Genomic DNA, 10,674 nt, shown 5'->3' on the forward strand with positions numbered 1-10,674 from the left:
GCCGCCGGCCGCCTCCCTCCGCGCCGTGCCGCGCCGCGCCGCGCGCAGCCCCCGCCCGCCTGCCGGTGCCGCTCCGCCGCTCGCTCCAGTGCAGGAAATGCGCAAAAGACGTCAGTGTATGTGTGTGTGTGTGTGTGTGCGCGAGTGCGTGTGTGGTGCGAGTGTGCGGAGGCAGCCCCGTCTGTGCGTGTGTGTGTGTGTGTGTCTGCGCGCGCGCCCGCCCGCGCGTGTAGAAAGTTTTGCCTGTTGGGGGAGCAAGTGCGGCCGCGGCCAGCCGGGAAACCGCGTCTGGGGTCGCGACGCCCGCGGGCCGCGCTCGCTGCTCCTCCACACCCGCCGGGCGGCTTTCCGCGGGGGGCCTCTGCCTCCCCCTTCCCCGGCCTCCTCCTCCTCCTCCTTTCTTTTCTTTTCTTTTCTTCTTCCTCCTCCTCCTCCTCACAGGATAAAGTGGTGAACCAAGCGTGGAAAAAACCACCCCCGACTGCCTTCCTCCCCGGCCGTAAATAGCCCGCCCGCTTTTATTAACGTGCTTGATCACGGAGGTCCTGCCCCCGGCCGCCGAGCGGCGCTGCCGTTACCGCCACGGCTACTTCCACCGCGCCGGGCGCTGCTGGCGCCGCGGGGTTGTCGGGCGCCTCTTCCCGCAGAGCTTTCCGCCCCTCGCTCCTCTCCGTGACAGCACCGCCCCCGGGCCCCCTCTGCCGCTCCCCGGCCTGCGCCCGGCAGGCAACGAGCCCGCCGCGCTCCCCCGCCCCGGCACCGCCGCCTGACAGCGCCGAGCCCCGGCCCACGCCGGCGACCGCCGCGGCCAACCGCCACCCGACCCCCCCCCCCGCGGCCCCCGGCCGCCGCCGCGGCGGCAGAGACACCGCTACGTCAGCGGGGGCCGGGCCGGAGGAAGAGTTTCCCCGCGGTGTGCGAGCGCCGGGAAGTGCCGTCCGCCGCCAGGGGAAGCGGCCTCCCGGGGCCCGCCCGGCCCGGCCCGCGGCCGCCCTTCCCCCGGCCGGCAGACGCTGCCTGGGGTGGCGGCCGGGCCCGGCCCGGCTTAGCCCAGGGCGGGGGGAGAGGCAGAAAACGCCGCTTGAACGCCGGTCTCCCCGTGGCGGTGGGTCGCTGCCAGCCCCTTTGTTTGCTGCGGATCACCTGGCCCGGCGGAGCCGGCCCGAGCCTGCCCCACCTCAAGCCCCCCGGCGCCCAGCGCCTCCCCGCTGCCCCTGGTTTGGAGCTGGCGCCGAGGGGGGACACCGCGGGGGGTCAGTGGCCACTGCTCTGCAAGGGTCCTGAAAAGGGAAGAAAAAAATCATCTGAAAGGGCAGAAGGGTGTACTTGCTATGTTATTGAACACAATCTACACGTCACGTAAGATTTCAGTCATTTTCATCACCGTGGTACCAAATACTGTATTAAATAACTGGAAAGCCTGGCTTTCTCCTCCTCAGAACAAACGTACTTGGGATTTAGATGGTTTTCTTTGGTGAAAATTACTACTGCCTTCTTTATTTTTAGTTACTGATTTTGCCAGTCTTTTGTGAAGAAGTCATTGGAAAAGGGATGGACTTTCCCCTTCAACGGGATTTGAATTGACAGTAATATCACAAGAGAAACGGAGGGCCAGCGCTGGCACCCGGGAGGGTGGCTGGGGAGCTTCGAAGATTCAGGCAATGTAAAAAGAAGAAACTCGATTGCCTGGATCCAGTCAAGTAAGGACATAAAAGATGAGCACCTAGTCCTTAACTGGACCTGATGCTCCTGACTGGAGAGCGGAGAACAGATAATTATGGATTTCTACAGGTAATGGCTCAGGAGGCAGGTGTTATATTTAGAGCTGATGAAACAGCTCCAGTATCTGTGCTTCCAGAGTAGTTTCCAGATAGAATATATGGTACTAATGAAGCCTAAGGGTCATGAGAGCATTCATGTTAATGGAAGAAAGACATTTTGGTGCCTGTTACCACTTAATCTACTCATCAAAGTAGAAGTGGAGTAAAATCTCCATGTTCATTATCATCTTGACAATCCCCAAGCAGAATCATTTGATACAAAGCTGCGATATGGAGCCAATTACAAGAAATGTCTTCCTTCACAATTCAGCCTTTCCCGGGCTCACAGCAGCCACGATATATCTGTCGCGTTATTTCTGTAAAGGACGGTACTCGCAGGCCCCACCAGAACTACAAGAATCACCTGCTCCTTTCCTCCTACCCCTCATTCACAACCTAGCACATGTAGTACTATATATTAAGGTAGGTGGTCTTACATTTAGTGTGTCAGAAACAACTCTATAATTAAATCTTTCCTCTGGATGTGTTTGTGTTGTTTCTCAATAACGGTAATGTAAACATTATGGTCCATTTCCTTAGGTATTGGAAAACTAAAAGCCAAACTGATACATTGTTTAATTTTTTCTGTTTATTTTTAAGAGGACTGCAACTGTGTATTCCAAATGCCCAAGGTAAGCTTTAAGTAAACACAGTCTCCATGGTGAGTTTAATGACCTAGCATCTCTGTGAGATCACACGTGCATATTACGAAAGTCTGAATAAATACAGACAATATTAACACAGCATACAAAATCATATAAATAAACCTTATATTTGTCTAATTACATATACAATCTACTGCACACATAGCTAGGCCCTGATATCTGATTTGAGCCATCTGCACTTTTCCGTGTGCTGAAGCAAGCTAGGGTTTGGTTTCACAAATCATTTGTTCTAAGAAGACTGCCTGCATGAATAAAGATTTACAAGCTCACTTAGGATCAGACTGCTCCAGCCTTACACTGCTTAGGAAAATACACATAATTTTCTCTTAATTATTATTATACTTTGGGAAAGCATGTTTATGTCAAGACCAAACTTTGAACACTAAGCAGTTATTAACTTACCAAAAGACCCTAGAACAATATTCTTAAAATCCAGTAACTTGGGTGCATTGAGCAACATTACAATCCTTCCTGCAAAATTCATCTGAAAAATTGGCTCAGTGGTCTCAAAAACGCTAAGTAACGGAGAGCAAAGAACATTCCAACTGTAAGTACCATTTTCCACTTGAAAGGTTTTTAAATATTTGTTCGCTTGATTTTTTTTTTTTTTCTGTTCTCTTGCTGTGGGTTTGGAAGGATTAGGTTCTTTAAGAGTTGAAGAGCAAATGCTATTCCTTCAGTTTCTCGTGGGAGGGTCAGGAGAGGAAGACACAGCACATGCAATATTTCTCCTGCAGAAAGGCAAAACGGAGCACACTAGATGCATTTCCGTACTCTGCTACAAAGGCTACAGCAGAGTGGTAAACCATGCCCTGCAGTTATTACGCTTTAGGTATTCTTCCCAGCTGTGTTTTTTTTCAAAGGCCACAGGGGCCCTACAGGGTACACAGACTCAGGACTGGGTAAGAAGATCTATCTGTGCCCCAGAAGTAACTTTTGCTGGTAGATGTCCCTCTGCTCAGCCCTCTGAGACCAAACTGCACCTAGCTTTGTGTCGGGACCGCTCACCTGCGGGACCATCTGCACGTCGGCGTTTTGATTTTTCATCAGCGTTGCCTCAGTCCAACCAATTATTTGGCAGACAACTGCATCATTAGAGTGTCCTGTAAAGCTACGGGGACCCCCGAGAGATCATAAAAGCACAGCCTATTTGCATCAGCCTCTATTTGCATTCTGACTTTAGGAAAGAAAATACATCAAACTGGTAACGGATAGCAACGATGGCAACAGCAGCACGCCCCAGCTGCAGACAACAGCCTTCCAAGACACGGTTTTACTCCCGCAAATCCCTCTCGGGCTGCGCCTCCCTTGTGTCACGTAGAGTGGCAGTGACAGCAACAGTGGCAGTGACAGCGGCAGTGGCAGCGGCAGTGGCAGTGGCAGTGACAGCGGCAGTGACAGTGGCAGTGGCAGTGACAGTGGCAGTGGCAGTGGCAGTGACAGCGGCAGTGACAGTGGCAGTGACAGTGGCAGTGACAGTGACAGCAGCAGTGGCAGTGACAGTGGCAGTGACAGTGACAGTGGCAGTGACAGTGGCAGCGGCAGTGGCAGTGACAGTGGCAGTGGCAGTGACAGTGACAGTGGCAGTGACAGTGGCAGTGACAGTGACAGTGGCAGTGGCAGCGGCAGTGACAGTGACAGTGGCAGTGACAGTGGCAGTGACAGTGGCAGCGGCAGTGGCAGCGGCAGTGGCAGTGACAGTGACAGTGACAGCGGCAGTGACAGTGACAGTGGCAGTGACAGTGGCAGCGGCAGTGGCAGTGGCAGTGGCAGTGACAGCGGCAGTGGCAGTGACAGTGGCAGTGACAGTGGCAGCGGCAGTGGCAGCGGCAGTGACAGTGACAGTGGCAGTGACAGTGGCAGCGGCAGTGGCAGTGACAGTGGCAGTGACAGCGGCAGTGGCAGTGACAGTGGCAGTGGCAGTGGCAGTGACAGTGGCAGTGGCAGTGGCAGTGACAGCGGCAGTGGCAGTGACAGCGGCAGTGGCAGTGACAGTGGCAGTGGCAGTGGCAGTGACAGCGGCAGTGGCAGTGACAGTGGCAGTGACAGTGACAGTGACAGTGGCAGTGACAGTGGCAGTGACAGTGACAGCGGCAGTGGCAGTGGCAGTGGCAGTGACAGCGGCAGTGGCAGCGGCAGTGGCAGCGGCAGTGGCAGGAGGGACGAGCAAGCTGCAGGCAGTTGGTTACCTCGAGTCAGCCCCTGACCTTCCCCTGGCCTGTGAATCCCCAACAGCTCTGTGGAGAAACAGCACTATCTGGTGGAGGGAGTGTGTAAAGGCCTTCCAGGACTTGGAACGGACTTTAGTTCATTACTGCGGCCACAATTGCGACTGCTTTTGAGGTGTGCTTGCCCAGGGTTGATAGATAGTTTGACTGGGTTTTCCAGAGGATTTGTTATTTTTTTACAGTCCAAGTGGCAGTGGAATATATCTGGCTGAGTCTCTATAAAACTAATACTTGTATCAGTTTCCAGTGCTTTCCTGAATAACTGCTTTGAGAAATGTTTTCAGGATTTTCCAAATACAGCCATATGAAAGAACAAGAGGAGATCTTGTGTTGTTTTATTTTTAAAAGGAGTGTCTTTTCTTAAAGTTATACTAAACAGATGCACAAGGAATAAAATCAGGCTTGCGTGCTGGAGCGATTTTCAGAAACATCTTTATGTCAAAAATGAAATAAAAGCCAGAACCCAAGTTATAAACCTTGTGAAATTTGAGGAACTTTTTGGCTTTGAATCCACACTGGACATGAACATATTCCAAGCATCATCTATATGAAGATGTTCATTACTATGAGTACATCCACTGAATTCCTTTGAACTTGATGGATACGCTTATACAAGTGCAATAGTTGAGTGTTAGTGAGATCAGTCCCTTCCTGGCAAGAAATCAAAGATTGCTGGTGAATGCTGACTGTCTTTGAAAGTCAAATTATTATTTAGATACCTAATTTTGGACACACGGTTACGAAAAAAAGCATCCTCAAGAACATTTTTACTCCTGTCATGCTGCAAATGATCTTCAGGGTGTACTAACAGCTAATTCATCTTTCCTAAAGATGGAGAAAAAGCCCAGTCTCATTGAGCTTGGTCCAGCCTCCAACTCCATTCCAAGGTTTCCCTTGTGTCCAGCCAATTTCCTACTAATTTATTCTTTGCTCTCAAAGCATGTACCTGAAGAAGTTACTTAAGGCACTCCTAATGTTCTCTGTGAAATGCCTCAGCAAAAGAGATCTTGTCAATGTGTGATTAATTAGCTCTCCAACGCTCTCTAGTTTAATTATACTTTTGGTACTCTTCCCAACCTCTTTTAAAAGCACATACTAAACTCTACCTCAATTTGCTAGCTTTCATTGGGAATAAATCTCTCAGAATGTATCTGCATTGCAACTGATAGAGGACTGCAGGATTTGCAGCTGTAAGGTACCTGGTTCCGGCAGACATAGCGACCTGGTGACTTCAGTGCAGCGTCTACCAGCCAGCCTGATTTCAGGTATGCACCTGGTTTGCTAGCCAAGAGCAAAAGCCATGAGATCATACCTTCCTAGCAGTTCTCATCTGAGCTAGACAGATTACAGCCAGCTTAAGCATATCTGTATGTGCTACAAAAACATACCACCAGTTGCAGAACATATGCTTAGGTCACATCTAGACTAGAGAGTTCTGGCTCAGTTCGGCAGGGCTGTAGAGCAGTACGATCCCAGACAAACACAGCCGTGCCAGGGACAGCCACCATTATGTTTTTTTAAACTATTTTCTTGCTTGTGGATGGTGATTTTATTGTACTGATATAAAAAGCTTTAGCATCATCTCTCTGGAAAAATACAGTGGTATTTCTACACTGGAAATGTATTCCAAATATATATAAATAGGCATCCACTTGGTCTAATACGTGTATCCTCTCAGCCTTCACATACGTAGCTTTCCTTGCCGGCAGCATTCACTGTGGGTTTGCCATTCGCAGGATTGTTGCCATTCGCAGGATTGTTGCTATTCTAGACATGGAGTTGCTGGAGAAACTCATGGAGGGTAAAAACCCAGATCTGATCTGTTCTGGATTTATCAGCCCTCATCTTGAGAATTTACAACAGTTTTCTTGAGCAAGGAAATTTGCAGTTAACTGACATTGCTCAGGACTGTAACAGGAGTCTGTTGATACTCAGAATCATAGGTTAGATTGTCCGTTCTGGGAGTAATTTAGGGATGGAGTGACAAGGAGAGAATTCTGGAATGGACTGAGCTGCAAGAGAGAAGCCCCTGCCCTAGATCAGCCCCTCCACGCACACAGCATGAGCCTTGGAAGAAGCATTTTCCTGAAGGTGCAGCTCAGTCTCTGCATCAGGACCAGAAGAGGACAGGAACGTGAACTTCAGTCTTGTCTTTCCAGACTGTTGCTTTCTTGAGCAGCACACAGAAAGAAAACCAACAGTATATATGCTGCTGAAGTGGATGATTTCACATCATATAGAAAAAAAAAACCCAAACAAACCCTAACCAACCATGCAAAGTAGGGAAAAGGACGGGTCCTTTTCATTCCTTTCTTCTCTACCAGCTAAGCAATTTCAGGCAAAGAGCAATCATAGCCTAGTGCTAAATGCAATTCCTTTCATCATAGGCAAGCTGGTCCTCGGGTTGTCACAGCCGTCACAGCCCCCTGAGGCTGGACGCCCTATGCATATTGGGATGGATTGCCATTTATCCATACTCCTTTGGCTTTTGGTCCTTCTACTTCTCTCTGTACCGTACCACGGTATTGTTGCTACTGGAAACTGTTCCACATTTGAGGTGGACTTCCCCAAAAGAAACCCTCTGAGTGCCTTTGCCTCTAGCAAATGGAATTGACTCTCCGCTTCCTCATACACTACAGGAGCGCAAGCCATACAACATGCGGCAGGATACAGCACACCAGAACAGGCTAGAAAGGCCTACTGTTCTGCTGAACTATTTAGTGTGAGTACACCAGGAGAAATTTAAAAAATAAGGGAAGCTCTGAGTCAGAGCAACTTGATATTTGAGTGCCTAGCCATCACTGGATGTAGTAAGGTTCCTGAGAATAGTGGCAGGGTATGTGCACCTGACTGAAGCACTGCTAGGACTCCTCTTACTGTCACCCAGAACCTTGTACAGAATTTGAAATATCTGTCACCATTATGTGTGACACTCCAAGGCAAACTTGTTTCACAGTCGCTAAGTTGCAGCAATGTGTGCCCAAAGTGTAACTATCATTAACAGCTTCTGCTAATTTTTTTGATGATTTTAAATTATGCATCAGTTCAGTAGTATCAATTAAATGTAAAAAGAACATGCTTTTCAAAGGTAGGTATTATCACCACATTACAGAGCAGAGGACTGAGAAAGAGAATGATTAAAGGGTACATTTTGGAAGTGCCTCTGAATTTTGAGTGCTTTAATTGTAAAATACCTGACTAGAGATATTTTAGGTATCTCAAGTTAAGTGGACAGTTTTGAGAATTTAGTCCTAATCACCTGCCTAAAATCACATATGAAGTCATTAACAGTCATTAATAAAACCTGTATCTCATGATTCCCACAGCCTTCCTCCAGCCTTTGCCCACCGTAGTACTCAAGAACTCAAACTTTTTAAAATTGAGAAACTAAGGCAGAATGAAGAAGTGATGTAATGATTTACAGTATATTCAGTATTGTCACTCAGGACACATAGGACATGCTGAGCTGTGTTTTCTACCTGGTTTGATTAACCAGTTACAATGATGGGCAAAGCCTAAAAAGGCCTATATATGTATGTGCATAACACTGTAAAATCTGAAACATCAGGATCTGGGACTCTTCGGTAGACTTATTCCTACACATTGTCTTTGGAGAACTGAAATGTAGTACCTAGCTACACAAGTACATAATATTGATGTCTTTAAAGTTGCTAAAGCCAAGCTTTATTTCCTAGTATAGGTGGCAGTTTCAACTTTTTAAAGACACAGACAGTCCAGCAATGTTTTTTGCCCTAACATATTTCTCGTAAGGGAAGGAAGGGAGCCAATGCTGGGAGAACACGTTGAGGCGTAGACTGACAGAGACGTCTTTTCCCACATGCTGATGCCTAATGGGCCTCTACTGGCAAACACATAATAGAAAACGGTTGACCACTAAGCTGCCATGACTCATGACTTTAGAGTTCACAAACAGAATAAAGACACAAAGGACTAACAGGTCACAATTACTCCTCCAGTTTATTTTACTTTTATTTCTCCTTTTCATGTCTGTGGGTGTTGTTCTAAGTTTGTCATACTTCATTTTTCTTCTGCATTTACATGCCCAAAACATACCCACCTCACTTTCTGTCCAGCTAAATCTTCATCTCTCTTTCTTAGACTTTTCTGTATTGGGTTGTAGAACGTTTCAATAATGCAAAGAATTTTCTCCTTCACTGTAAGCCCAGTTTCTTCTAACACAGCACAAGAGGAGCAGAAAGCAAAAGATGTGATCCTGCGAAACAGAATACTTGTGGCAAGACAGGGCATGAGCCACTCCCATTACATACAGGTAACAGGGAACTTGTGAGCCCAAGCAAAGCACTACAGGTAGGAGTTAGTGCTACTTAATTAGTTATTATACCTCTGTAACCTCATAGCTGTCTACAAAACTTTCATACATCTATCCTCAAGACACCCTCTTGACTTTCATAATTTTAGTATATGATAGCTATTCTAGAAAGGCAAAGAAAAATTGCATTTGATCTAACTAGAAAACAGGTTTTCTTCCTTATGAAAATCAAAGAGAACAGGGCTTGGGTTTTGGGTTTTTTGTTTATTTTTTTACTCAAAAATAAGTCTAAATTTATCTATGTTCAGCAGATAACTTCTAAAAGACAACCTTTTGCTCTCTAACATAAATATTTCTGCTTTGGGACATATCAAGCATTTTGGGGCAAAAAGAAAAAAGGAATACCATAAACTAGAAATGTTCCGTATCTGAAACCAGTCTAGCTCTCAACTGAAAATAATCCATTATGGAATTTAAAGTTTGCATATGAAGAATGGTTTGGTGGTTGTGGGTTTAGGTGGTTTTTTTAAGGACAGCAGACACCCCAAAAGAAATGTGAGAGAGTTGCCTGCCTTCATCTAAATCTCATACAATTATGACAGTTACTTCTTGTTATCTGGATTTCAGAGAACTAATTGGGTATACTTGTCCTAATGCTGCTCTTGTAAAGTCAAATAGGTAACTGATCCAAAGGAATCAAATGTAGGACCGGTGACTCAACAAATCCAAGATAGGACAAGTTATATGAATTTTTTTTCCAGGTAGTCTGAAGATTAATTAAAATGTTTAAATTAGATTTTTCACAGTGTTTCTTTGGGAGAAAATATTAAATATTAATAAAACCATTGTGTATTTATTTTTTTGTTCTGACCGTAACTGTCAAAATAATTGATGAAAATGTATGTCATAATCATAAGGGCATGGCATTTTTCTGAAGTGCTATTCATGAAAAATGTTTCCCATCTCTAATATTAATATAACTGAAGGAGTCCCTTGGTTTTAACATTCTATTAACACATCCAAGTTTTAATATTCTATCTGAGTCTGGGGAATCCGGTATTCTTTACTCATCCTTAGGGAAAGTGAAAGAAATTCACTGCATCTAGAGGTCTAGATGTGATACTTTAAAAAGTAGCATGGAGAAAATACCAATATTTCTGCTTTTGAATTACTCTACTATTCTTGTAGGTATCACAGTCCCCACACAATGTCATTCTTCATTAAATAAATAATTAAAAGTATATACTTATTCAGATCATGTAGTACATCATTGCTTCAGTTTTGTTCTCCCCCATTTATTTGTTTTAATCTGTTTATACTGACACTAATGTATCTTTGTATACCTTTCAAAGTAATGAGATTTCTGGTTTGTGCTCTTCTGCTCCAGTTTGTATTTCAATTTTTTACACTAGATTTACTGGAGAGAAATGCTGGTACTTTATTTATTAGGATAAACACATATTTATAAATTAAAGGAGCAGTTCCTTTATATACCTTTTCCTTCAACATCAGGAGGTAGCTTAGACTTGCTCCAAAATGCAGAAAGCTGCGATTTGCACTAAGGAGTTATAAGAGAGGGGGGGAGGAAAGGGGGGACAGCAATCAGGTTAAAAACTGTAATATGGTTTTATAATTAGCAAGTATTTGTTATCACAGAAACAGCTATTATC

This window comes from Balearica regulorum, chromosome 3 (assembly GCF_011004875.1).
Source record: "Balearica regulorum gibbericeps isolate bBalReg1 chromosome 3, bBalReg1.pri, whole genome shotgun sequence".
Lineage (NCBI taxonomy): Eukaryota > Metazoa > Chordata > Aves > Gruiformes > Gruidae > Balearica > Balearica regulorum.